The 26,785-nt window shown below is 35.7% G+C and overlaps 1 long non-coding RNA gene across 1 annotated transcript; it reads right to left on the minus strand.

Annotated features, from left to right (window-relative positions):
* Window positions 1-11,205: 11,205 nt before the first annotated feature.
* Window positions 11,206-23,403, minus strand: LOC141275767 (uncharacterized). The gene is made up of 3 exons (XR_012324056.1): window positions 23,374-23,403; window positions 22,727-22,829; window positions 11,206-11,223 (listed from the first exon to the last, which is right to left on the minus strand). It is a non-coding gene; the product is annotated as an uncharacterized lncRNA (long non-coding RNA).
* Window positions 23,404-26,785: the final 3,382 nt, after the last annotated feature.

A 26,785-nucleotide genomic window follows, 5' to 3' on the forward strand; every position in this document is an offset into this window, starting at 1 on the left:
AGCTAGATTTCACAGTTTTGATACTTTGCATAACAAAACAAAGCAATTACATGTGCATAAACACTTTAAAAGTAAGGTTAGAAAAAAAATAAAAGGATTATGAAACAGTAGCTAAAAATCGGATGTGGCCTTCTTGTTAAGCAATTTTGAGATGTTCATTTGCTTTGTATTAAATGCAACTCCAAATTTCTGAAAGTCTCTTTTTGTATTTTATTATTTCCTAGAAGTTAAAAGCAACAACCAGCTTCACACAAAATCTCTATGCATATTGAATATGCTCAGAACAGGAAAAAATATATATCTGTGGTTTCTCATCATTATTTTCAGCCACACCTACCTCCACAAAGGAAATGTGAGTTGGGTATGAGAGGGCGTGTAGCCATAAAATCAAAAAACTAACTTCCCAGGGTGATTTTTTTTTTTTTTTCAAAATCATAGGAAATATCCTTTGGACAGTATTATACCTAAGCTTTTCTGAAGGACAACAAATATAGTCTAGTTTCAGTTGATACATATATCAGCATTAAAAAGCAGGTGAAAGGAAGAAACAAGTAAAACAGAGATTAATATTTTAAGTCACTATGAAGTCTTCGATTTTACAAAATATGTGATGTTCACTCACTTAACTTTTACAGTCTTAAGAATTATGGGATTTTAATCTCAAGTTTACCAGTGAGGAAAGTAGGCAGGCCTTGAGGGAACTGAGCAAGTAGCTTAAGGCAAAATATTTTACAAGTGTTAGAATTAGGGTTTTACTATGTAAAGTCCAGAACTCTAACCCATTTAACATGGTGACTAAAAATCTCATCAAGAATGGGAAAAATATCAATCCTTAAAAAAAAAAAGTAAAAATGAACAATCCATGAGGACAAATCATCTAAAGTAATTTGCGAGAATGATACCCTATATGTTATCCTCTAAGTCTCCTGTAGCACGATATCGTTCTGAATAGGTCTCAATAAATACAAATCAATAAATAAAGAACAGATCTTCCTAACACTTTCCAATAGAATGTAAATTAATGGGGAAGTGAAAAACTAAATTTAGCAAGATTTTGTCATCCCCTTCAGTAACATTAAACCAAAGATAATGACTCAATTTGATCATCTAGCAAGTAGTTCTCTTACCTAAGAGACACATGGTCTAAAACAGTACCTCTTAATACACATGCCAGAGGAGACCCAGGAGAGCTTTCAACCTGCTAGGTTAGCCCACAGCTGCTGCACAGCCATTCCTATCTAGTCCATTGCTGCTGGGACTCAGGCAGTTTGCACCCCCCCAAAGTCTAGTATTTGAGAAAGGAATCAGGAGTTCATCCATCAGTGATGTTTGTGCACATATTCTATCTCCTTCCTTTCCTTTAGCTGCCTTCAGGTCACCAAAATAAGCACACTTAGTTATGGACATTCAGCCTAAATTATGATAGACAGTTCATAAGGGTCATAAGCAAGTTTTCTGATAAGCTCTGAGAGAATGTTAAAAGAAGATGCATAAATTAGACAGTAGGTTTGCAGGTAGAATTAAATCTAGTTATCCAGTTTTGTTTTTTTTTAATGCACTGTAGACTTATAGAGAGTACATTTAGAGGCTAAACCATGAGTTCAGCAGAAAAAAAGAGATTTGAAGACATTTAGTAAAGTAGAATTCAGCCTTTAGCAGTGCTGGTCACATAGTTGATATCAGAAAATATTTGTTGAATGACCTGGGAAAACAATTTCAGGATAGTTTGAACAATTATGAGAACAATGCTGATGAATTACTTCAATTTAATCCATCATACATTTACTGAGTGCCAGCTAGGTGTACGTCAATCAACATATACTGTGCATGATGAAAATTCAAAGTTAGATAAAAGATAGTAAATTTTCCAAGGAAACTGCATCTGGTGTTTTCATTTCTTTATTATGGGATGAGTTTCAGTCACAACTGTAAGAAAATACTAGCAGATAGTGGGAAGAAACCTGATATTCTGAGACTTAGAGGAAGAGGTAACTAGAGAAATTAAGGTATCTGTTTTTTAAAAAATATATGCATATTATTCATTATATATTATACAATATGTGATAATGTGCATGATAATTTAAAATTATTTAACATATTTAATCTTTGAAAGTTATTTTTACAAAATATTTTTGCTGTTAGACAATGGGATTTTAAGCAAAATTATAGCAGAGCAGTGATTTGAAAAAATACACATTTTCAGATAAAATAGCATGTTAGAAAAATACAAGTCAACATATAAAAATCTGTACTATTGATTTCTTGTGATAATTTTTACAGAGAATGACCATTTCATATTTCTGATTATAACTATTATTCTCTTTGAGCCCTCACTAAAATGCTTTTACATGTGAGATGTGTTAAAACCCTATTAAAGAAGTTAGTTAACTATAGATAATCCATTGACTAAGTCAGGCTTCTATCAGCAGACTAAAGTGGTAGCTGCTGGAAATAGGGTTGTAGATTGAATCTATTCAAGAGACTGTTCCCTATTGACTGATGCTTAGAGAACTTGATCATTTAGTTGTAATTTAGAAACTATAGTTAGTGTCCCAAAACTCTACTTGAAATTTCTTTTTCACAAGGGAGCCAAACTGTTACTTCCTCATAACTGCCCTGCAATTTTCAGGGATTACTCTAAGTGTGAATTGTCAAGTGTTCCTTCCAGCTGCCTCCTGTCAGGCTATAATCCCATACTGAGCCTTGTCAGAGGTCACTGAGCTCTTGACTAATGCATTTCATTAGAGGAGGAAAGTAGAATGTCTCCAGCACACAAATGGCAGGAGACATACAGCAGGACCGGGCACTACTTTAAAAAAAAACACACTAAACTTTAAATCCATGAAACTTTAAAAAGTCTCTTTCAGTATATATTCAATTATTCAGAACAAAAGTTAGTATATCAGATGTTTATAATCATGTGGCATTATTTTTGCAATTAAAACTTTCCAGCTATTAACAGTGATGGATGAATCATTGATAAGAAAAATACTTATACCAACAAATCTGTTCCTTTTTCATAGCTGCTCCGTAAATCAATTTTTAGGATATTTAAATTTTCACTTTTCCCTGACAGTTAATATATTGTTACATTTATTTAAACCCTTGAAATCCTTTATATTGAAATCTACTTTCAGTGAAGGTGGAAATCTGCAAATATAGTGGTAAAATTTAAATGTCCAAAAATCTATCTTGTGGAATTCTTTGATACATGAACATTTGGTTCCCTCAATAAGATATAATTAGGAAAAAAGTGTGTCCACCATAGGTGTAACAGTTGTTTTAAGAATTTCTCTTTAAGCACACCAATAAATATTGTTCTCTGTTTGTTCTTACGTTTCTGCTATTATTTTTGAGATTTAGCCTTATAAGAAGAATCTTGAAAGACTATTCTTTAGTTAGAAAGATACTAATGGGGACTTCCCTGGTGGTGCAGTGGCTAAGAATCCGCCTGCCAATGCAGGGGACACAGGTTTGATCTCTGGTCCGGGAAGATCTCACATGCCGCGGAGCAACTAAGCCCATGCACCACAACTACTGAGCTGGCACTCTACAGCCCACGAGCCACAACTACTGAAGCCCACGCGCCTAGAGCCCGAGCTCCGCAACAAGAGAAGCCACCGCAACGAGAAGCCCGCGCACCGCAACGGACAGTAGCCCCCACTCGCCGCAGAGAAAGCCCGCGTGCAGCAACAAAGACCCAACGCAGCCAAAAAAAAAAAAAAAAAGAATACTAATGTTCATTATGAAACATGCTAGGAAATACTCTTTTGTTACTTCCATTGCCAAATTTAAATAATCTTAACAGAAAGTAGGAAAAAAAATGAGCCTATGAAACCATTTTATGTTGAATAAGCTAAAAGAAGATTTATTCGTACATAAGGACCAATTATTTTTGGAAAAATATCAAAACTTTTAATCACACCTGTTTAGACTGCAAAACTAAGCTACATCATCAAGAATTGTAAAAGGAAATAACCTGTATCTGACTACCATCCTCTCCATTTACAAATAGGCTTATCACTTTGAGAAAATCTTTCCTTTAGGAGATGGTTTACTGTAAATGTCACTTAAAAGTGTCATTTAAAAAGAAAAAAGATAAATACATCAAAATGTGTTGCAAAATGTTAAGTTATATATTTAAAAGTTAATGTTTTGCTTGCCCACCTGAAATGACTAGAGTCTGCATTTTTTCCTTGAATTAACTAACTGATTCCATATCTGTCACAAGGAGATATCTTTATAGGGAAACTAGAGTGATGTATCTGTTCCCTTATTTGTTTTTTAGGCTAAATATGCAAAATAAATTGTTTAGAGCAACAATGCCTTTGGTATGTTTTTACCACTTCTATGTTATTATTTTATTCTCCATTTTCTCTGAAAAATGGAAATATATATTATATACACATATGTATATATATACACACATATATACTGTATGTGTGTATATATATATATATATATATATATATATATATATATATATATATATATCTCCTTATTCAGAGGCTAGGGGCCAAATTAAAAACTCATAAACATCATGATTAAAATGTACTATGGTAAAATTAGTAAAAATTGTGGCACAGTCTCACTAATATTAATACATTCTGGTCAAAGAAACCCTAAAGTGTGCAATTATTTCTCAATCATAGTTTAAAAAGTCGTTCATGAAATCAGAGCTTAAGTAATATCCACTGGTTTCTCACAATTACTTAAGGCTTTTTCTGGTTTAGAGAAGGTCATAAGCTGATGTCATTCAGTTTTCCTAAAGACATTCTCTTTCCAAAATGTTTTAGATACCCAGAGAATTATTTCATACCATTTTGATATAGTATCATAATTTCTTTCTCACCATAGTTTGTAGTCACCTGCTGGACCTCCATGGCGGTGGAACTGAATAACATTTTATTCTAAAATCCCAAGGCTTCATATTAGGGATAAGGAGTAAGCTCTTCTCAACAGAGGGCTCATGGGACTGGAATTTAATTTAAGTTCTTCTAGTGGTCTGAAACGTTCTCAGTTTTCCTTCTTTCACCTATATCTGGGAATTAGTTTAAAATTAAAAATTTCTTTCAAGGAAATGTTTTAATATTCAACATCACATTGGAAAATGAATTATGTTCATACTTAAAATAGATGAAGTACTGGAAATATAGACTGTGAAATGTAATGTAGTATTAAAATACTAAAAGAAATGACTATGTTACAATATATTTGTATACAGGTATTAGACTGTAGACTTTCCAGTTCATATCAGTTGCAGTACAAGAAATGCCTGAATTTGTAGCAAGGTGGGTCCCAATTCCAACTGAGACTCATTCTCACTGAAATAACCCAGAGCAATGGTTTCTTAAATATTCCAAATATAAAATGGCAATTTTATATTATTAAATTCAAATAGAAAGATTGTAGTCTTGGAGATTCCATTTTCAATCTTCTTAGTAGATTAATACATTTTATGGTATAAGCAAATGAGGGATCAGAAAAACATGTACTGTGAAGGATGAAGAATTAGAGATATTTTACCAGGGGCAAGGAAGACTTGAAGGCCAGCAATGCAGGCACTAAAGTGTTTTTCATCATTTGAATGACTTATGTAGAAAAGATGGTATATCCTTTGTATCGTACCAACATGCAGAAATAGTAATAATGGGTAGAAGTCAGAGAAATAGACATTTTTATTCAATTAGAAATATCAGAATTGGAACTTCCCTGGTGATGCAGTGGTTAAGAATTCGCCTGCCAATGCAGGGGAGATAGGTTTGATCCCTTGTCCAGGGGGATCCCACATGCCGCAGACAACTAAGCCCATGCACTACAATTACTGAGCCTGCGCTCTAGAGCCTGCGAGCCACAACTACTGGGCCTGTGTGCCACTGAAGCCCATGCGCCTAGAGCCCGTGCTCCGCAACAAAAGAAGCCACTGCAATGAGAAGCCCGTGCAACGCGATGAAGAGTAGCCCCCGCTCGGTGCACCTAGAGAAAGCCCGCGTGCAGCAACAAAGACCCAATGCAGCCAAAAATAAATAAATAAATAATAATAAAGAAATATCAGAATTGACCAACATGGAGAAAGGTAATCTCAAAAAGTAACAAAGATCTCTGTAATGGTTTAAGGAAACTGGGTGGTAATGAATCAAGAATCTATGGAGATTTCTGCAATGGGAGAGAGCTAGGAAAATACAGCCTCTAGGACTTCTTTTAACCCTAAAATTCTTTGCTTCTATGTTTAGATACACAATGAAATAATGCAAACAAACTTGCAACTGTGAAGTGAAAGAAAAAACCCCAAAACTCTGGACACTGGTTCTGTGTCTATCTTGTACTAGAAGTTTGAATTGAAAATCTGAAGTATAACAAGAATAAAGAAAAACTTTTATAAGAAATTTTAAAATAATAAATTGGAAATGAGCATATATATTTGACTTTTAAGAATATCGCTTGCTGGTATTCCTTTTGTTCCTCCTTGCTTCTCTTCCTTTTGTTTATCCAGGCTGGAACAGGGAAAATACAAGTGAGACTGGAACATTTTCTTATACCAGTAAGCGGAAGGTGCTTCATAGATAATGAGGACATGTTAAAGGATACAGAAACCAGCTTGAAAGGGGCCACCAGTGACCAAATCTCTGAAGATTTGAATATCAAAATAATTGATAGAAATAGGTTATAACACATTGACCATCCTCCCTCCAAAAGAATAAACCCTGAGACCGTATTGTTATAAATAGAGATGGACTAATAGAACTTTTATTGAGGAATGGAATATTGACATCATGTGTACAAAACACTAATTAATTATAAATGGCAAAAGGTTAACGTTGCAGTGGAGAAATCTACCTCAATCAAGTGATCAAAATGAATATCATCAGCATGGAACTAGCTGAAATTGTATACCACCTAATAGGATGCAATGAGAAGATCCAGTGACCTGTCAATGATGCCAAACTGGAATCTAATCACTGGAAAATATTACACAAACCCAATTTGAGAGACACTTCAACAAAATAAATTGCTTGTAATCTTCCAAAGTATCATGATCATGAAAGTTGGGGAACTGTTCTGTAATGAAAAAACTAAAGTGAAATGACAAGCAACTATAACACATGATTCTGAATTGGATTCTTGCGCTATGATGGACATTGTTGAAATAACTGGTAAAATTTGAACGAGGTCTGAGGATTAAATGGTAAAAATGTACCAACGTTAATTTTCTGATTATGATGCTTGTATTGTGGTTATGTAGGATAATGCTGGTAATGAATATACACTAAAGCGTTTGAGGGTAATAAGGCACCATGTTGGAACCATACACTTGAACAGTTCAGAAAAAAATATTCCCCAGTGCTATGTACTTTCAACTTTTCTGTATGTTTGTGATTGTTCACAATAATATATATATATGAAATTTCTATAATCATATTATTACAATCTATCTTCTTCCTCTCCCGTTGCGGAGCACATGCTCTGGACGCGCAGGCTCAGCAGCCATGGCTCACGGGCCCAGCCGCTCCGCGGCATGTGGGATCTTCGTGGACCGGGGCACGAACCCGTGCCCCCTGCATCGGCAGGCAGACTCTCAACCACCGGGCCACCAGGGAAGCCCTACAATCTATCTTCTTTTGGCTCAATATGTATAAGGGTTGCTATCCATTAAAGTTACATAATAATAGCATAGATTTATTTGTAATTAGTGATCTTTCCATTTTGAAAGTTTTCCAAAGAGACTTTGGATAGAGCAGGGAACACTTGGGCCTTAGAGTGTTCCTGTGGTATAATACAAACTACACCTAACTAGATTGTTAATCTCAAGCATATCAATTAGCCTCTGTGCATAAATTTTTCCATCTTTTAAATGGAGCTAACACTACCAATCTAGCCAGGCTCTTGTAGGTATTAAATGAATCAACCCACCTGAGAGCCCCGGTGTAATCCGTAACATAGAGTTGATATCCACCCATCCATTCCATTCTTTCACCAAATCTTTACTGAATAATGTTTGAGTTCCTGGCATAAATTATGCACTGGGACTACAAAGATAAATAAGATACATCTGTATCCTCAAGAAGTTCATAATCTAGTGGGTAAAACACACAGCTTATGATATATGGAGATAAATAAAATGAGAGAGGTATGCAACAGGATAGCACAGAAGAATATAGAATAGAGACACTAAACAAATACCACTTCCCTTTGGAAGAAAGGTCAGAATAAATAAAATCATTGCTCTATTCCAATTCTAATATTAAATATCAATCATTTTCTTTTATTTTATGAGACAGCTATAGAAAAATATGTTTGAGAGATGACTATGCATGAGAAGTGTGTTGTGTCAAATAATATAGTCTTCATTTTACAACATGATTTGGGGTTCATGATATCTGAACAAGGCTGCCTCATTCTACTCTGTTTAAAGTAAAACAGTCACATTTAGCAATCACCAAGGACTTACTGTGTACTAGAACATGTCCTAAGTATTTTATACATATAACTTATTTTATCCTTACAATGAACCACTGAGGTAGGTCCCATTATTGTGTACACTTTACAGGTCTTGAACTTTTCTACCTATATATACTCACATACTGATTTCTAATCTTCCTTTAAATACTATTTATATGCTGAACTGACTTCCTTATTTATATCTCCAATTCAGACCTTTCCATCTGAACTTAACCTTCATTTATTTCACGGCCTTAGATGCACAATAGGCTTTTCAAACTTAACAAACGGAACTAGCTTCTATCTTATTCAACAAAATTTTCTCCATAGCCTTTCCCCTATCAGTCAGTGTTGACCCTTTCTTTCTGCTTAATCGGACCAGAAATCTTTGAGTTATCCCTGATTGTATTCCCCATGAGCAATCCACTCACAAAGCCTACTAGCTCTATTTTCCAAAATATGTTCTCAGATCTGACCTCTTATTATTATCACCATTGCTACCACCTGGTCAAAGCCTCTTCTTAAACTCTTGGCTGAATTTTTGCAATAACCTCCTTACTGGTCTCATTCTTCTGACCTCACCCAATTTCAATCTATTCTTGACACAGCCATCAGAGTGATCCTGTGAAAACATAAGTCCTATCAGGCCACAACTCTGCTCAAATTATTTTCACTGCTTCCCAACTCACTCAAATAAAACTGAAGTACCAGAAGCCACCTAAGGAACCTATAAGATCTCCATCTTCCTCTCCTCTTACATTGCTCAGGGCTTTTGAACTTGCTATTCCCTTCTTAGAAAGCTCTTTCCCCTACACTTGTAGAACCTTCTCCCTCTCCTCCTTAAAGTCTTCTCTCAAATGTTATATTCTCAGCAGAATCTTTCCTCATGCCCCTGTTAAAAATTGACCCCCATTTACCCCTGCACTCCTTATCTACCTCCTTATTTCTTTCTCATTTTTCCTCAGAGCACTTCACTAACTTCTACATATTTCTGTTATTGTTATCTAGTGTCTGCCTTCTCCCACTAGAATGTAAGGTCCATGACAGAAGGAATTTTTGTTTATGTTGTTCACTGCTCTTTCCTGAGCACCTAATACAGTGTCTGGCACATACTAGGCTCTTAATACATCTAAAGTGTTTGATCACACTTGCCTCATGTAGCAAGAGGCAGAACAAGAACTGAAACCCAGTAATCTGATTCCAGAGTCTGTGCTCTTACCCTTTGTACTGTACTCTTGAGATTACCTTTAGCTTATCTGCATCTCAACCCCGAATACCCATTCTTTTCATCATTCTCAGTAAACTGGACCACTTCCCAGAATTTCTCTGGTGTTGCAACTCTGACAACATGTGTAAACTGAACCGATGAATGCAGAATATTGTTATAGAAGAGTGGGTATAAGAGGGGATGTATTACTGGAGGAGCTTAGAAGATGTCAATTAGGGAGATACTTGACGGTATGTCAAATCATGACAAAACTTCATATGGTTCTAGAGTCAGTGTGTATGTACTCCTGAAGTACAGCCAGTAAATTTAGGAAATGGTTGTTAAGCACAAGAAAATTTTATATTTTACAGATTATCTGTAACACACACACACACATACATCCCACTCCCCCTCCCCCTAAATTGACATTGATATTCCATAATATTCTACTCCCTAAACATAGACACACCTGCACAGGTTAGTATGAAAGCCAAGTTGACAGCATGTTTTATGCACTGGCTTATTTCTTGGCCAAAGATTTGTTTTCCGTCATGGAGATCCGGCTTTGGAGCTGTTTTTAATGCAACATAATAGAACACTTATAGAGAGATCTCAGCCAACTTAAAAAGTGAATATTGAACACCTCCTTTGTCCAAGGTGCAATGAGGCTAGGAAGAAGGATAAAACATAGTTGTGTCTAGGAGTTTGCAGTTTGGATGAGGAAAAAACACTAATATATACATAAAATAATTATCAAATAACTAAGAGACAAACTGTAATCCTGACTGGAGAGAATTAAAATAAAAAGATGAACCTATGAATGAAAGTAGTTAAGGAAGGGATAAAAGAGAACACGTAGTAAGCACCTGCTCTGTGCCAGGTGCTTTGCATATATTGCCTCACTTAATCATCATAGTAACCATATGGGTCTGAATTATTACATTACTTTTATAGGTGAGGAAATTGCATTGAGGTTAGTCCAGCAAGAATTTATTGCCAGGTTATTGCAACCATTTTTTATCTTCAGCTTGGCATTGTGTTCCTGGCTGAAGACACAAAATGATTGTTTTTCTGCCCTTTATGAAACTTCAATCTTTGCTGAAGGGGTTGGTAACAAGATAGGTGAACATAATTTCAATTGAATGTTGAATCATACTAATAGGACTCAGCTTACATTCTGCGGGAACAGGAAGCTTCTACTCAAAAATGCGGGGTGCCAAGGAAGTTTTTCTGGAAGAGGGATGCCTGTACTGAATCTTGCATGATGACAATGGTGAAACTATGATTTTCCAGACAGAGACGACTGCCAGAACAAAGTCACAGAGTTCTGATACTGGACAGCATATATATTAGTCAAAGTCATGCTAACTGTTATAACAATCCAACCCAAAAATGTATATTGGCTCAAACCTGGTAGAAGTTCATTTTTCTCACACATGTACTATCAAAGTGAGTGTTCCTGATGTCAAAGAGGGTCTTCTGAAGGTGATGACTCAGAGAACTTGGATCCTTCCATCTCAAATCTCCACCATCACCAATATGTAGCTTCCAAGGTCTTCAAACTTTTTGGCATCAGGCTGAAAGAAGGGTAAGAGAACTTATGGGAGGTTCCTTTCAGTCCTGGAAGTAGTTGACCTCATTTCCATTTGCCTAGAACACAATGGCCACTCCCATCTGCAAGGGAGGCTGGGAAATATATTCTATCTTTTTTTTTTAGGAAGGGAAAAAATTGTTTTCATGCACACATTAGTGGCATCTGCCAAAGTGAATAAATTCTGTTATTGCTGTGGAATAAGGTTCAGTGAGAGAGAAAGGAACAGCCCCATCATAGACAATCTTTCATTTCATGATAAGAAATTTCAGTTCCAATCAACATTTATTGAGCATAGCCAGATACTATATTAGGTAGTAGAAGGCAAAGAATAAATCACAAGCTTTGCCTTCAAGGTGGTTATATTTTAGTAGGATTACATTGAAAAGTACATCGGTAAGAGAAGCTTTGATTTTTATCTAGTAGGTGATGGAGACATGGGGACTGGAGGAGCACTGAAGTTAGGGGATGGGATGATCTGATTTGCTTCTATCCGTATTTATTTAGATGACAGCAACATGACGCACTTGAGAGTGAAAATCTGAAGGGAAACACAGAGAAAAATTTGACTTAAAATAGATTAATATGAGTGACATGGAAAGAAAAAATGAAAAGTAAGAGGTAACAAGTTAATATATGTGGAGAATAAAGCAAGAGTCATAGATGAATCCTAGGTCTCTGACTTGGGTAAACGAGGGGATGGCTTTACCAACAACTAAGATGTTACAAAAGAGGAATTTGGTCTAGGAAATAGGATAATGGAGTGAATTCAATTTTGACAAGTTTAGTTTGAAATGCCTGTGAAACATCTAGCTGGAGATATTCATCTGAGTCTTAGGTACTGGGGTAAGCAGCAAAATGGTCCCCCAGGGATGCCCATGCCTTAACACCTGGAAATTTACATAGTAAAAGAGACTTTTGTATGCTAACTTACAAGGTAAAAGAGACTTTGCAGATATGAATAAATTAAGAATCTTGAGATGGGAAGATTATCTTGGATTATCCAGGTGAGCACAATGCCATCACAAGGGTCCTTGAAAGAAGGTGCAGGAGGATCAGAGTCAGAGAGAGAAGATAAGAGGATGAAAGCAGAGATCAGAAAGGAGAGAAAATGCTATGCTGCTGGCTTTGAATATGGAGGAAGGGACCATGAACCAAGGAATGCAGGCTTGGAAGGAGAGGCAAGGGAACAGGTCCTCCCCTCCAACCTACAGAAGGAACCAGCCCTACTGACACCTTGACCTTAGCCCAGTGAAACTGCTTTTAGACTTCCTACCTCCAGAACTGTAAGAGACTAACTTTATGTTGTTTTAAGCCAGTAACTTTGTGACTCTTATAGCAGCTATGGGAAACTAGCACAGGTACAAATATTCATTTCCCAGGAATAAACACTTTGTTATAAAGCAGAAACTAACACACCATTGTAAAGCAATTATACTCCAATAAAGATGTTAAAAAAAATAGGTAAGTGATAGTTAAAACCATGAAACTAGATGCACACCCAGAAAATGTGAGGAAAATATAGAGAATAGCATCCTGGGGATTACAAAACTTTCAGAGGAAAAATACTTCTGAGGCTTGACCAAGAACTAATGAGCAGGGCGGTATCAGAAGGACCAGGAGACCACGGCATCGTAGAACTTAAGGTTAAAAACAGAATCAGGATGGAAAGAAGTTATCAGCAGGTTCAAATGCAGGAATAGAAGAAAACTCTTTATAAGTTAAGGGACATAAATTTCTTGAATGGAAAAGTGAAGGTGATAGGCTGGAACATAAATTGGAAGAGGAAGAGAGAATATCATTGTGAAGCATATATATTCTGAAGCATTAATGATGTTGTGGACCTTTCTGATCTGAAGTTTTGATATTAAATTAGATTCTCAACTTAATTCCACTGTGGGAGTGGGGTAGGGGGTGAAGAGGTTCCCCACACATCCAACAAGCAATGCTCTGGATGCCAGCAGGGTGTCCTACAATTCAACTTAATTCTGATACTATCTACCTAGAAGTAGCATCAGAGTCCACAGTTTAAGGGGTTAGACTTACTAGACTGACACCCACCCCCCACCCATTTCAGATGCCAGTTGCAAGCCCAAGTTGTTACCTGTCCTTCTAACTGACCAGCTACAGATCAGAGGTTTCTACAGCCTCCTCCTTGGATTTCAGATGCCGGTAGCCAAGTCCAGGTTCTCACTTGTACTTCTGAAGGAATGGCTATAAATCAGAGGTTCTCAAGACGCCCCTCCTCTGGTTCGATTAATATGCTAGACAGGCTCGCAGAACTCAGAAAAACATTTTACTTCCTAGATCACCAGTTTATTATGAAAGGATATGTATAACTCAGGAATAGCCAGATGGAAGAGATGTATAGGGCAAGGTCTGGGAAAAGGGCAATCACGTTCCATGATCTCTCCAGACATGCCACTCTCCCAGCACCTTTCACCTGTTCACTAACACAGAAGGTCTCTGAACCCTGTCCTTTTGGGTTTTTATGGAGGCTTCTTTACATAGTCATGATTGACTAAATCATTGGCTATTGGCTATTGATTTGCCCTCCGGCCCCTCTCCCCTCCTCAGCTGGGGGTATGGTACTGAAAGGTCCAACCCTCTGATCACCTAGGTTGGTTCCCCTAGCAACCAGCCCCCATCCTCTGGTAAACAACTACAGGCTATCCAAAAGTTGCCTCATTAACATAACAAATGATACCTTTATTGCTCTTATCACAGGAGATTCCAAGGGTTTTAGCAGCTCTGTGCTAGGAACTAGGTTGAAGACCAAATATATATTTCTTACTATAAATCACAATATCACAGATATCAAGTTCAGACTGATTTTTTTTTTTTTTTTTGGTACTTCTACCCTGCCCATCTGCATGGCATTCTGTTGTTTCCAATTGATATCCCACTTTTCTCTTTGTAGTACAACTTATTTCATGGATGCATAACTGGTTCTTATTAAAACAATGCAATGTGATACCTGTCTTTGGAATATTTTTATTCCAAACTTCTTAGAAAGTAAGCTTTTGTTCTACTTAAAGGATGACGAACATCAGGAAGGTGGGATTTCTGTGAGTGGAAGTGGCAGACCATTAACAGTGAAATCAGAATGGTATGACAGTTTTTTTCCTGGGGCCATGGCTCCTTTGCACTGCATTGACTTTGCATCCTTTCTTTCATATGCACGACTCTTTATGCTAGATGTCAGGATCTTCAATTTACATGTGCAAAAATAGAGATCTGAGAGTTTAAGCAACTTGCACAAGGCCATAGCTGATAAGTAGCAAAACTGGATTTTAATCCCGATCTACTTCAATCAAAATTCCGGTTCATTCCACTACTCTCTTCTGTGTTGGTCTATAGGATGAGGCAAATAAGGAAATTGTATTACATAGACAGTAAGTTATTAATCAGTCTCCCCTAAAGAGACATCTTTTCAACACAAGGAAAGTCTTACATAATTTTTTCTATAATGAAAAGTCATGTCATTGTATTTTTAATACTGGCTAGTTTTATTTGATTGAGTGCCATATGCTTCTCAACTGGTATCTGCTTGATGAAGATACAACATAATTTTTACTCTTACCGCTTCAATGACTTTAGCATTTAGTTACTGAACTTAATGTATGGAAAAGTATTTTAAACTTTATATACTATTAAAAAATATAAACTGGTACATACTCTGAAATATTCTCCGTAAGTTAGTAACATATGATCCTACTAGACTATACATTTTCTAAATGCTATAATTATATAAAGTGTGCAACATATAATAATAAATTCTGACTTCCATAGTTCTCAAATATTTCATATCTTTCTCTAAATGAAGTGTTTCCTCTGTAAATGTTAACTGCTCTATTTTTTCATGTTTTCCTCATTTTCAGAGATTTTCCTGCAATTTCACTTCAAGGATTGATGCAAGTGCAGCTGTGGTTTTTTAAGGAGGTGTTTACACCACTTCTTGCACAGAGAGTTCGTCCATCATATTCTACTCACATATTTCATGAATTAAAATATAGAATGACAGTGGCAAATGCATTTGACACCAGCTAGGACTCCAGAAATGCAACATACATAAGGAAAAGTTGAAGTTAACCAAATCTAAACATAAATATAGGGAATACCCCAGTATGACCTTTTGCCCAAATGAGTGTAAAGATGTTTAAGATTTTAGTTCCCAGCTAGGCTTAATATTGAATATAAGCTCTATATTGAAAAGACATTATTAAAAAAGAACTAAAATATAAAATAATATTTACTTCTCTATTCACAAATCACTGTTTCCAGTGAGTTTGACATTCCTACATTCCATCCTTTGGTTCAAGAGGACCTTTTCAAAGAACAGAAAACTTCACAATTCCTTCCAAAAAATTTGGTTGCTTGCCTCTGCTTCCCACAGAATAAGATTAAAAGTGCTTTACTACAGCATCTCCAAACCCTTCATGATTAGGCATGAATTTTTATTCAGACTTATCTTTTCTCCATGGCGGAACCACCATCATATTTACTCTACCCCAAAACATTGCAGGTACAATCAAATTATGTACATACTGTGTAAGAGCAAAGCACAGAGCCTGGCAACAACAAAAACATTTTTGGTAAAATCTGTCAGAAATATGTATCATCTCCTTCAATGCTTACTTACCTATTAGCCATACTTCAAACTCCAGCTTAAATGTAACCTCTATCAGAAGCCTTTCTATTTAGTCCAGGCCTAGCTATTTACTCCCTCCTCTGTACTCTCATCAAATTTCTAATGGAACACATTATGTATTGCATTGAAAGTTTATGACTACATGTCCGTCTCCCTCATTGGACTGTAAACTCTATGAAAATAAGCACCATGTCATCTTCGTCTTCAGATCCCTAAAGCTTAACACAGTATTCATTTTTAATTTCATATCTGAAACTTGGTCTTGGTAGAATCCAAAATCATTTGGATTTTAGAAAAATAATATGGTATATATAATATGTAATCTGTAAGACCACAACCAGGTATCGGCGACTGTACCCTGTAATCACCATGATATTTCTGCAGTGAAACATAGTTTGATATTCATTAGTGTTATTTACCAAATATATGTCCACTCCTCTTCCCTTCCAGGCACAGAGTAGGATTATACTTCTTGTGGTTGGGAAAAGTCATGCAGCTAGTTCTGTTTGTGAGTGGAAGTGATGTGTGTCATTTCTAAATTCAAGTATTAATTGTTAATGTGAGATCCTCCATAGTTCTCTAACCCTCTGGCATGACAGTCAGTGGTATCTGAGGTGGTGGATGTCCTACCAGCCCAGGTTCTTGAGTGACCATGTCAAACTGTAGTGAACGTATTGTTTTAAGCCACTATATTTGAAGGTTGTTTATTACTATAGCATAACCTAGCTCATCCTGACTGATATGTAGATAAGCGTTCATACTAAATTGACAAAAAACGACTCTAGACATCATGTTATTTCAGATCATGTTTTGTAATCAAATGCAATCAAATGATTTATTTGGATCATATTGGGGTTTTCTACCAAATTAGTTACCAAAAAACACCTTTCAATTTTCAGAGTTTCATAATTTTGAAATTATGAAAAAGGCACTATGAGCCAGTATCTATCAAACTTACAGCAGGCAATAGAGCCCAAAACAGTAGGCATTAAAAGGAAGGTAAGTGACTTCCCTGGTGGCACAGTGGTTAAGAGTCCACCTGCCAATGCAGGGGACACGGGTTCAATCCCTGGTCTGGGAAGATCCCACATGCCACGGAGCAACTGAGCCCGTGCGCCACAACTACTGAGCCTGCGCTCTAGAGCCCTCGAGCCACAACTACTCAGCCCACGTGCCGCAACTACTGAAGCTCACGCACCTAGAGCCCATGCTCCGCAACAAGAGAAGCCACTGCAATGAGAAGCCCACGCACCACAATGAAGAGTAGCCCCTGCTCGCCTGGAGAAAGCCCACGCGCAGCAACGAAAACTCAACGCAGCCAAAAATAAATAAATAAATAAAATTATTTTTTGAAAAAAGGAAAGGAAGAATCTTCTTTAACACAGGGGCATGAACTTTTTGATATTTTATCTGCTTGTTTTATAAAAATGTTACATGTAAATGGTAAGAAAAATAAAATAGTGTAGATCTACTAATATTAATTTTGCTTTTATCTTATGCAAGGGAATAGAAGCAAAAATGAAAGCAACTTGTCTAAGATCACAAAATTAGGAAGTAGGTCAGTCAGGCAGCCTGACCTCAGAACCTGTGCTGTTAACAACTGTAATACCGGAACTATGCAGTAACTCTCAACCTAAGGAAACAAAAATATCCACTAACATTTTTTCATTCCGTTTATCCTGGGTCTTATTTATCACTAATTTAATTATTTTGGGGATCCCCACTGAAATTCTCTTTGAGTTCTTTGATCCTGAGTGGTTGACTCCAAAACCTATAAAAGGATTAGCATCGGAGAAAAATTACTTAACCCTACAATATTATATTAGCATTGTCTTTAAAAATACCATTTCTGTGTTGTTGATTCATATTTTATTTGCCAGTAATTAAATACAAAGTATATATTTTCAGAAAACATGTCATAGACACCCATCTTTCTATTTCAAAATGTCTTTCAAGAAACAGTCATTACCACTGAATGCATAATAATAAAGTAATACTATTACTTTATTTATTTATTGGACACATAATGTCTGCCAGATGTAATACGACACATTTTGCATTCATTACATCACTTGGTCTGTACAACAGTTAGGTTCTGTATTCTTAATTTTATTTTACATATGAGGAAACAGACTCAACATAGATTTAGTAATTTACTCAGAGGTAGAGCTGTTATTGCAAATGAGATCAGCCCAGCCTCAAAGTCTATGCTCTGTGGGATATCAGGTATTTGGATGGCCATTTCACAAGTAAATAAACTAAAAGTAACTCCACACAAGGGTTTTGGAGTTTTGCCTCTTTCTTTTTGTATCTCAAGGAAAACACCATAATTGTTCATATAAAAAATGCATTCCATTCCAGTATGTATTTTAAAAATGAATGAATTTATTGAGTATTCTCTCTTGGAAAACTCTAATAAGTCAATTTATATGATATGGTGGCAGATAAACTGGGAAATTGTGGTTTGGTTTCTTTAAAAGTTTATGTTAGACAATTCAAATTTACAGTGAGGCATCTCAAAGAGGCATAATCATTTCTTCAGCTACAAACCATGTACTTTTTATTTCAAAATGTAGCCCATATAAATATTCCTTGTACAAAGAAATATGGTCTTTTTAGCTCTTTCTGGGGAGAGTATATTTCAATATGTGTTTCCTATAGCCAATCAGCATTAACAAGCCCCAGTGCATACGGCACTTTAAAGAGCTTTGATGAACTTCAGTTAAAAAGGTACATATTGATGGAAAGATGCTCAACATCGCTAATTATTAGAGAAATGCAAATCAAAACTACAATGACGTACCACCTCACGCAGGTCGGAATGGTCATCATTAAAAAGTCTACAAATAAATGCTGGGAGGTTGGAGAGAAAAGGGAATCCTCATACACTGTTGGTGGGAATGTAAATTGGTGCAGTCTCTATGGAAAACAGTATGGAGGTTCCTTAAAAAACTAAAAATAGAGTTACCATGTGATCCAGCAATTCCACTTCTAGGTATATACCTGGACAAAACTATAATTCAAAAAGATACATGCACCCCTATGTTCACAGCAGCACTATTTACAATACCCAAGACATGGCTATTGTATTCATGTATTCATCAACAGATGAATGGGTAAAGAAGATGTGGTGCATACACACACACACACACACACAATGGAATACTACTCAGCCACAAAGAAGAATGAAATAATGCCATTTGCAGCAACATGGATGGACCTAGAGACTATCATACTAAGTGAAGTAAGTTAGAAAGACAAATATCATATGATATCACTTATATATGGAATGTAAAATATGACACAAATGAACTTATCTACGAAAGAGAAACAGACTCACAGACATAGAGAACAGGTTTGTGGTTGCCAAGGAGGAGGGATGGAGTGGGAGTCTGGGGTTAGCAGATGCAAACCATTATATATAGAGTGGATAAATAACAAGGTCCTAGTGTATAGCACAGGGAATTATATTCAATATCCTCTGATAAACCATAATGGAAAAGAATATAAAAAAGAATATATATATATATATATGCATAACTGAATCAGTTCACTGTACAGCAGAAATTAACACAACACTGTAAATCAATTATACTTTGGTTTTTTAAAAGGTGTGTATTATATTTTAAAAATCATGCATTGCACAATTCAAAGATAGTTTGGTAGAGAATACGACAACACCTATACCAAGAAATCTATTTCTAACAAATTTTGGTGCTATTTATCAGCAGATACTGCCTAGTTTTCCTTAGAAATCTACACAACCAACTTCAGAAACACTCATGCCTAAGAGAACACCAGAAGCAGCAAAAATCCCCTCAAAGAGCAATGAAATACCTTTCCAGAGAAACCAGATCCAGATTCCATACCATAATTCAGGCAGCACAGCCCATCATAAACAAAAATTCATTATGCCTGCTGTGTGGAAAAATGTTAAGCAAGAAGAAATAAACAGAGAATGTTTTAACAAATCATATTAGCCAAATGAAAAAAAAAAAGGATAAAGCCACAGTTCTGAATGAGTCTGCCAATAAAGCTTAAAACCGAGCCAAAATTTGGAAGAAATCTAAACATAGCCAGACCAAGTCTGAGTCTTCCTATGATATTATATTCTGTTTTTTTCCTTTCAACTATTTCCTTTAGGTTTAAGGGGAAACCTTGACCAGATCTAGAGATGTAATATTAAACGCACCCAGAGTGAATCTGAGCCTAAATTGAGGATGCAACTGAATGAAACTTAAAGACATGAAACAGAGCATCATTCTCATAGAAGAATTACAAAATACATAAGGAGAAGATGAAAATATTTGTAGTTCTAGAAGGTTGCCTTTAGAAAAATCTGAAAATGGTTGTTTATCATCCAGTCCTCCGTCAATGTGCCAAAGCATAAGTAGATGCAGTATGTATATTTCTCAGAAGTTCAGCAGCACGTTCAAAGTCGTTAGAAACGTGTGATAAAATGTACTGATCTGTGTAGCTAGGACAATCAAAATACTTTTTGATTTGGTATAACACACACAATGACAATGAGCTGGCTGAGAAACTCCAAAGAAAATGAAAATCCCCATCATGAAATAAAATCCATCATTTGTAGAACAAGGCAATCATTCAGTTCTCTTCCATCCTGGTACTTTGGTCAGGTGCTCACTGCCTAAGGCAAGTGGACAGATATAAACTGACTCCCCTCTATGGCTGAGAAGGCCCTCTTCGTGTGCTGGTCGCTGTCCCACAGTTGTGATCTTGGAAGAGGGAGAAGGGTTAAAGATGAAGTGTGGAGAGGGAAGAAGGGAGAAAGGAAAGGAAGACACCTTATAGAAGCAGGTAGAATTTAACTGCCTCACCTCTGCTGGGGGGATTGGGAAGTTAGGCACATCTTTTTTTCTTGGGGAATGGTTCTTACATGCATGCAAGAACAAGCTGGGCTGCAGAGTCAGGCTAAATGTCTAAATGTGTCTTTGTGAACTATCCTGAGATCTTAACCACCATTTTTAACATTGTTTACTATTGGAGAAAAAAAAATAAGGTCTATTAAGTTCCAGTTAACTGAATTATGAAGACATTTTTAGAACACATTGCCTTTAGAAATTGTTGTATATTTATACAGTATAGTGGAAAGCCGTGAACTAAATACTATCAATGTACTAACCACAGCAATTGAAACACATCACTCTATATTCACAATTGGGACTCTAAAAGAAACAAAAAATTCATCATCTGAAAATTATAATTGATCAGATGATTATATAAAAGCTGTGTCACATTCTTCAATACAGATTTTTAAAAATAATGTTATGAATATTGAATTCATTCCTCATGGATACATTTCTGAACTAGATGTGTGCTTTGAAACAATCTGTGTTTCTTCCTATACTTCATACCTATATATACTCAAGTGATCTTAAAGAGGGAAAAAGATGACAGAGGAAATGAAACAAAATATGTAGCACATCTTGCCCTACACATCCGTCTTATCATTCAGTGTCCTAAGGCAATTCTCTCTCTCTAGTCCTTTCTGGTCACTTTTCCCTTTTATATTCTGTACCTCTCAAATGATTAAATGATTTTATTTAAATCATTGTTTTCCAATCTCCCTTCCTAAAAGAAAAAGGAGGATGGATGGTGGAGGAAGAGAGTACAGAACGGGGAAACTCAGTGAAGACCACGAGACAGTTCTGAGAATCAAAGTGCTAGAATGATACACAGGTGTCATTCACACAGATAAAAACTGCACATATCTGTGTGTTCATTATGGCCTTAAATCCTAAATTGGAGTGGGGGTAGGGGAGTTAACAAGTCAAATTTTGAAGAAGATAATTTTTTTTAAATCCCTAAGCCTGAATTTTAGTGAATGTATAGTTTCATTCTCTTCCTCAGTGCCCTTTTTCTTACTAGAAATACTAACAAGTTGAAATAAGGATTTGAATTTCCCCTCCTTCTTCAGCCCCTACAATAAAATAAATACATGTGTGTTTGTGTGTGTGCGTGTGTATTTATGTATGTAAATCGTCATGAAGAAGAAACAGTGAGTCTACAGTGAACAATTAGACTGAAAAAATTAGACTCAGAAAAGCTGACAGATGGTTAATTCATAACTATTACAGGACATGGCTTGTGGACAATTTTTTTTCTTATAATTAAATCCAGCCCTATTCCGACACACAACAAGTTTTGAAGATTATTGAATTCAGTAAAACAGACTGGTTAGTAATCTTGTTTATAGCCCGATTATTATCAAAGACTTACTTATTTGCCTAAATTTTAAAAAATTAGTCTTTGTTTTGAAAAAGGCTAAAAGAAATACATTCATCTATATGAAGCTAATACTAAGATTTCCTTCTCAAGTCTTAAAATAAAATCCCAGAAAACAAATATGCAATTATTTATTTCCATGACATCTACTATTTCACGTGCTTTAAATGCTATCAGGATAAAAATTATGGCAATGAATCTGTTTCAGGCTAATAGCTAAATATTCCAGCTTAAATAGACATTCTACTATGTGCTGTTCAACAAAAGCTTTCCTTATACTATACTCAAGGCTGACAACTTCTAGTTAATTTACTGAAACTGAAATGTCCATATTTATAATATTAATAAATCATTTGTTTCTGTGCCTGCTTCCATAGGCACAGAAACAAATATTTTGCTGTGTGATTATATGTATTGAGGATTCACAACTTTTTAACTTAGCCAGATTACACTAGAGATTTAATCGACGTTCTTTATAAGCAAATACAATATGGAACTACTGACAAGAGGAAAGATTCAGAATTAGAATAATAAAGAAAGATGAGGATTGCTTCTTGAATAAGCTGTTTTACCAAATAATCTATGTTACCTTTAACGTTTTGTATCCTGTTTGGGGGAAAATGTTTGTTTCTTTATGCTTTGCAAATCACATATAAGGTTGTTGTTTTCACATGTAATATGAAATCAGGTTACTGAAAAATAATAATTACACTGAATACATGTTTCATTTAACAAAAATTTAAAAGTTTTTTAGCTATTTCTTCACCTTAAGTTACACATACATATTACACAATCTATCCTAAGAATAAAAACCTGAGTTGGTCAAATTAATCAAACAGCTATCCCAATTTGATATTTTACTCTGCATTTTAGAGAGCAAAAGCATTATAATTTAAAAAATTCCCTAGAAATGGAAAATACTCCTTGTATTTACATTTTAGTTAAATACCCACACTTGTAATACTAAAACTTAAACTTTGCATTATCTATGTAATTGCTATTCATTATTATTAGCATTCTAATTTTTAATAATTGTTACTTTGAGTAACAAAATATGCATAAAATTAGAATATGTACATAAGCAAAATATTTTTACTCTCCAGTTGATATAGATTTGGATATGTAGAGAATGAGATGTAAAGATACAGATGTAATTGTTCATATACTCCAGTGTTCATGGATCCCCCACCAAAGGCACAAACATAAATATGCTACCCCATGAATGCATCCACTCACATACGTATTTCTTTCCTCTTTTTCTCTTCTTCCTTTTTGTTCTGTTCTTTACTCTGCCTGCAAATGTGTATCTATGATAGAGAGACAGAGACATCAATACACTTTTAGATGGTTTTTAACTTGTCAATGTACTATAGTACTTAGATGGATTTAGTAAATTTTAGAAGTTGTAAAGCAGAAGTATATAAACAGATAAGGAGGATTTGTATCATTTTTTACATATATATTCATAGGTATATTGTGTACACATTCATATACATAGACATCCACAGAGCACATGTTACCAATCAAAAGCTACATAAACTTAAACCTAAGTAAAATCTTCAAAGCTTGTCGGCCTATGAAAAATGTACATTGCCTTTAATTCAATGAAGAAAGCAAAACAAACAAACAAAAAAACCTTTCCATAAATAAGCACAAGAATTCTTCTATATTTAATTTTTTTCCATGGATCTATAAAGTCAGGGAGGGGAATAGGCAAAGATGAACTCTCCTCAATTTTTGCTAAGTATCGTCTAACATAAGAGCTAATTGTTAATACAGTGGTGACGTGACATTCTCCTTTGAAATCAGGTATCATATATCTTGCTGCCGTTTGTTTATGATCTTTTTTTTTTTTTTTTTTGGTTACTCTTAACTCAAAATTTTAATTTTGAAAATTAGAATGCAAGCATTCACCTATTTATAGAATATGTCCCTAGGCACCTACTAAATAAAAAGAACTCTATGAAATACTAAAAGTATAAAAAAAATACTCTCTGTAGTATGTGTAATCTAGCAAAGGAAACAATTGCCTGTTTGGCTAACTGTAACACATGAAGTAATGGAGGTATGATCAAAGTGTAGTGGGAGCATTCAGGAGAGAGTGATGAGTTCCAACTGGGGGGCTGAAAAGCTGGAGACTCCACAGATACGTTTTTGAAGAAACAGTAGCAGCTGATTTCAAAGAAAATGTCATAACTTGAAATTTACAAAAATGTCAGGGAAACATGGCATGTCATAACAAACAAGACACAGAGTGATGCTGTCTAGTCATATAAACCAGTTTGATGTTTTGACTGACTTAATCAGTCAGGTCAGGAGAAAAAGAGAAGGCTGTACTCTATGACTGACGTGACAGGTACAGACAAAACAGTACCCCGTGTTTGTGTGCGTAAAGAACCAGTGTGCATATCTGTTTACATTGCACAAGAGAGACACATAAGTGATAGAAGCGACTATGTTAATGCTTTTAAGGAGCAGATTGTTCTCTTTACCCTGTAATGACTCTGAAAAAGAGAAGAGAAAGGTAAAAGGAAAAATAGAATTATTAGTGCTAAGGAAATACAGAGAGGAATTATAGTTAGGGGTAGAGAGATAGAGGGTCAAAGGCTAAAAGAAAAGCAAGATTTGGCAACATGGAAGGAAGGAAGGAAGGAAGGGCGGGAGGGAGGGAGGGAGGAAGGAAGGAGGGAAAGAAGAAAGAAGAGGGAGGGAGAAAAAGAAAAGGGGAACGATCAACACAGAAACAGGAACTATTGAAGAAAGATGAAGGTGAAACATCTGTTAAGTGCTGTGTGTGGGGGGAGAGGAGGGGGAAAGGACAGGCAAACTTATGCCCACAGACAACAGGGCTCTCACACGAAAATGTTTTCTTTGATTGTGTGTATCCAGAAAATTTTTTGGTTTATTTATCCTTGTCTAGTAAGCCTGTAGGCACACAGGTTCTATGTTTTAAGCATTCTAAAATTCCTGTTACAATTATCCACTGAAAATGCACATATATATCTTGAATAAAAAGGCACCAGGCAAAGATATTTAATAAAAGAATTTGAAGGAAGCTATTTCACCGTGTTTGTTTCCTTTTGGCTTTGATGATAAACAATGAAAGATAACTGTCACGTTAACAAGCTAGTAAATAGTATTTGCCAAGCCTGTTTCAGTCCCATAAAATTTCTTTATTACTCCTCTTTGTTCAGCACAGTACCCTACCCAAAGCATTCTACCTATGCCCATAACTGAGCTGCAGAGACTTTTTTTTTTGGTATTTTGATGTAAACATGCATTTGATATAATAATCATTAAATTAGAACACATGTCATTATTTTCAAGGACTATTTGCTACTTCATAAGCTAATCTACTCTGTAATCAGGTAAAATATAAAGCTTTACAGCTTTTGGAGTGCTCTTCAAAAGACGATATTTATGTCACTTTTGATGGTATTCAATAGATACATGCTAATTCATAGGGAGCACTGTTCTCTTTTTGCTTCCGACCTGGTAGAGCTGATGTCGGCAAACATAACTCCCAACTGAGCATTTCAGATGTGGAATACGAATTGCTTTTTTACCTTTTAGTTCGCTTTAAAATGTGCAAATCTCATTTTCCCTTAAAAAACTAGAAATGGAATTATCATTTACCATGAAAAGATAAATATAGTTTAAATATACATATATGGTTAAACCTCTTTATGGAAGAATTCCAAACAATAAATGTAGAAGAAATAAAGAAAATAGAAAGTCACCATTAGAACGCCACAGTAATAATGACTGCAGGCAAGATCCATGAATGAACACTGTAATTAGCAGGTGAAACTTTAAGGAAAAACAGGATATTTGTGTATCCTCAAGGTACCTCCCCCAAATCCTTATTAATTTCTGTGGTGGTTTTAACATATGTCCACAAATTCTTTGATCCTCTTCCCTCCAGGAGGTGGAGTTTAATTCCCCTCCCAAACAGAGTATGGAATAGGAAAAAAATAGTAAATTTGAAGTGGAGAAAATAGGTAGTGTCAAACACTACCTTCACCAAGTGATCAAGGCTAAGGTCACCAGTGGTGATCCATGTTGATATCATGTACCCCTGATATAATATGATGAGAATGGCATTTCACTTCTGAAGGTATTCTTTCCAAAATCTCATAACCCCACCCTAATCATAAGTAAAAAAATAGGTGAACCCAAATTGAGGTATCCTCTACAAAATACTTGACTAGTACTCTTCAAAAAGTTTAAGAACATAAAAAACAAAGGAAAACTGAAAGACTGTTACAGACAAGAGGAGACAAAAGAAACATGATGATTAACTGCCATGGAGTATCCTGGAGGGGAACTGGAGCCCAAAAAAAGGGGGGAGCGTCTGTAGAAAAACTACTGAATCTGAGTTTAGTTAATAATATGGTACCAATGGTAATAGATTCATTTTGGTAACTGTACGATGGTACGACAGATGTTAACGTTAGAGAAAGCTGGTCAAGGGTGTAGAAGAATTCTATGTACTATCTGTGCAACTCTCTATCAATCTATTATTACAAAATAAAAAGTAAAAAAAATATCAAGTTCTTACAGTAGCCCACAGGTACCTTAGTGACTGGTCCCTTGTATCATGTTCTCCCTCACACAGTGGGGAGAATCCTCCCTTGGGACCTTGCAG

This window comes from Tursiops truncatus, chromosome 11, assembly GCF_011762595.2.
Source record: "Tursiops truncatus isolate mTurTru1 chromosome 11, mTurTru1.mat.Y, whole genome shotgun sequence".
NCBI classification, from domain to species: Eukaryota; Metazoa; Chordata; class Mammalia; order Artiodactyla; family Delphinidae; genus Tursiops; species Tursiops truncatus.